The sequence below is a fragment of the Piliocolobus tephrosceles genome, chromosome 9 (genome assembly GCF_002776525.5).
Source record: "Piliocolobus tephrosceles isolate RC106 chromosome 9, ASM277652v3, whole genome shotgun sequence".
Classification (NCBI taxonomy): domain Eukaryota; kingdom Metazoa; phylum Chordata; class Mammalia; order Primates; family Cercopithecidae; genus Piliocolobus; species Piliocolobus tephrosceles.
This window is the reverse complement of record NC_045442.1, coordinates 60,863,258-60,866,934: the sequence shown is the minus strand read 5'-3', so window position 1 is coordinate 60,866,934 and position 3,677 is coordinate 60,863,258. Positions and strand designations below refer to the sequence as shown.

The window sequence follows — 3,677 nt, the reverse complement described above, 5'->3', positions numbered from 1 at the left end:
TCACTTCCAATTCCCTGGAATGTTCATTTCTTTGGCTTACAGGAGAGACTAGACAGGAAAGCCAGGCTATGCTTAGGCAACTACAATGAGGTTGGGGACAATGCTAACGTCATCCTCACAGGGACGGCCACAGGGACTGTTAGTCGCAAGCTGGTTTTCTAGACCTGTTAGCTGGAAGTATGGGGAGCACCATTTCTGGAAGCTCTAGCTATGTTGAGCTTCAGTCATCTCCACCGCACAGGTACAGCAGTGCTTTCTGGGTAGTCGCCCTTAGTATCTTGCTGAATGTAATAGTACAGGGACTTGCCATACTTTCTCTTGAATTCAGGCCTAATATTCAACATGTCCACTTCACTGCGGGAGACCATGATTCTGATCAGGACCTTATCTCGAATCCCCTTGCCCTTCATGGAGTAGTATACTCGATCAGCAAAATACAGGGCCTTGTTCTGAATGCACTGGACCAGGTTCATGAGAGCATTTTCCAGGTCTCCTGTAACCTCTTTCTTGATGCTCTCTCTTGATGGGCTGTAGCTCTTGTACCTATCAAATACTTTCTGGAGGTGGGACACGGTCTGCTCGGTCATGATGCTGATCCACTTGGGAACATCAGTCCCTTTCCTCTTCACTCCAGCGTCATAGAAATCCCAGGCATCTTGGTCAATCAGTTCATAATCAATGACAGAGCCATCCTCTGCTCTTCTAACCTTTGCCAGGGCAACCATCAGCTTGCGGAAGTCACCATATGTGTCCAAAATAATGTCCTTCTCCAGATCAGTTTTGTACATTTCCTTGTAAACTCTGTTAATTTCCTGGAGCTCCTAGTTGGTTGTTGAGCAGATGATCTCAACGAGGAGTCCTCGTCAGTTCCCAGCCCCTTCATGGAAGCTTTTAGCTCAGAAGCATCATACTGAGCAGGTGTGTTCAATAAGCCCCAAATCACCATCTCCGGGTGGCCAGATAAGGCTGACTTCAGTGCTGATGCAAGTTCCTTTTTGGTCCTTCTCTGCCAGGCAAAAGCACTATCCTGTCTCTGAGCATTCCTCCTGTTGGTCAAGATGTTGACAATGGTGACTTCATCCACACCTTCGGTCTTGATGGTTCTTTCAATGTTCAAAGCATCCCACTCAGCATCAAAGTTGGTGGAGGCTTTGACTGATCCAATGCACTTGGAGGGAGTGATCACCCTCCAAGCTGAGCTTGCACAGGATTTTGTGAATAGTATACATTTTGAAGGAAGCTGGGCTGGGCACTGAGAACTGTGAGCGTCTCCAGATGTTGAGCAAAAAATTTTCAACAGAACACAAAAAGCACTGATCATTAAATTTATTTTTATTTTTATTATTTATTTTTATTTTATTATTATTATTATTGAGATAGATTTTCACTCTTGTTGCCCAGTCTAGAGTGGAATGGCATGATCTCAGTTCACTGCAACCTCTGCCTCCTGGGTTCAAGTGATTCTCCTGCCTCAGCCTCCTGAGTAGCTGGGACTACAGACACCCACCACCACATCTGGCTAATTTTTTCTATTTCTAGTAGAGATGGAGTTTTACCATGTTGGCCAAGCTGGTCTTGAACTCCTGACCTCAAGTGGTCCACCCACCTCAGCCTCCCGAAGTGCTGGATTACAGGTGTGAGTCACTGTACCTGGCCTGATCATAAATTTTAAATGTAAGTTTTGGTGATAAAGATTTGATCATAAAAAAGTTAAAGTCTGAAACCAAATTTGAAAATTATAAATAAAAGACACATAATCAGAAAATCTAAAGAATTACAAATCAATAAGAAACATATAAACACAAAAAAGGGTAAAAAATGTGAATAAAGTGGAAATTGGCATGTACAGTAAAACGATTGAAAAAAGTTGTTCAATTTCATTAGTCATCAACTAAAAGAATATTAAAGTTTCAATAAACTGCACCCAAAAAGAGATAAAATTAAATTCCAGGTGTTTGTTTGAATGTAGAAAAACTCATACTATTTTTTTAGGGAATATAAATTCATGCAATCACTTTGGAAAGCAGTGTGACTTTCTAGTAATTTAAAGATACGAAAATCCCAACTGTTTCCTCATAGGTATATAGACAACAGGAATGTATTTATATGTGAACTCAGAAATGTGTTCAGAATATTCACAGCATTCATCATAAAAGCCCTAAACTGGAAACTGTCCAAATGTCCATTAACAGGAAAGCGGGTGTATACACTGTGGGTATATTGATCAACTGAAATGCTTTACAACAATCACAAGAAAATGGAACTACAACTACACACACTAATTTCAATTGATCTCACAAGTATAGTATTAAGCAAGAGAATTCAGACCCACATTTATGTATAATGTATTATTCCATTTATATAATGCTCAAAAATAGACAAAACTGAATGATTCCATTGAGTTATCATTCTTTAGGTAGCAATGCTACAAAGAAAGTGAGCGGTTATTACCTTGACATTGAGGATAGTGATTGCCTTTAGAAGAAAAGGAGCAGTTTGTGATTTGAATGTGTTTGCAGGGTGCTCATATTATTTCACATCTTGGCCTTGAAAGTGGTTATAGGGGTGTTAACTATATAATAAATTTTTAGCTGCACATTTATATTGTATGCAGTTTCCTCTATGTATTTTTAATTCAGTGTAAGAAATGGTTAGAAATATTGTCAACATCTCGTGTCTTTTATATTTTTCATCTTTTTCTTCATCAATCTCTGCCAATTATACTTTCATTTTAAAATATGATGAGTAAATATAATTAGAGGAGTAGGAAAAAGAATGGAAGCTACTAAAGTGACGCTGTGGAAATTCTTCATGGTAAAAACAATTTTATGACAAACACTCACTGCTGCCTCAGTTAAGGGAGGTCATGTTTAACCAGCCTTCTGAAATTATTTGAAAATATTACACCTATAATAGATGATAGAAATTCAATGATGTAGTACTCTTGTATTTTTCTTCAGGCAAAAAGCCATGTTACACATGATAAATTAATGACTAAGGTAACAAGTTATTGAGTAAGAGGTTAGAAATAGTGCTGGATAGAAAACTGATAGCAGAATTCCTTTTACTCACAGGCTAAAGCCATAAAATCCCGCCTCTAGTGTCTTTTTCTGCAATATTCTAACCACGAGATAAGCCATCCTCTAGGTACTGCTGAGATCTTAAGGACTGAAGGAGTCAAGGAAGTCAATATTCTTTTAATCCTCTACCTTCAAGGGCCACCCCATTTAAAAGTTGTGCTGACTTTCTTTCTTCTCTCCTTTCTTGCCTCTCCTCTTCTTCCACGAATGAAAAGGGGACTTCTCATTCGTCCCCTTTTCTTTTCCATTCATTTGTTTTTTCACCTCCCTGTAAGGCACAGGAAGTGTGAAGCTTTCCAGCCAGAGAAAAGTAAGACTTGCCAGGTGTTTAGTAGTTCTGTTCCTGTAATCTCAATATATTGCAAGTAAAGATTTTGAAAGTAGAATCATCTATCCTATTTTTGAAATTCAAAGACTCAGATATAATTTGAATATTAAGATTAAAAATTCAGTAAAATTTTATTCATTGTTATATGCAATAATTGTCATTTTCTTAGGGAAAGTAAAGGAGACATGCCACTTGCTATTTAAGTACTTTGCTTTAATATACATTAGGAAAAATTATATTTGGCAATCATCAGAGTAGTTTGGGCCAAC

At 38.2% G+C, this 3,677-nt stretch overlaps 1 pseudogene; it reads right to left on the bottom strand.

Annotated features, from left to right (window-relative positions):
* Positions 1-220: 220 nt before the first annotated feature.
* LOC111537785 lies at positions 221-1,244 on the bottom strand (annotated as a pseudogene).
* Positions 1,245-3,677: the final 2,433 nt, after the last annotated feature.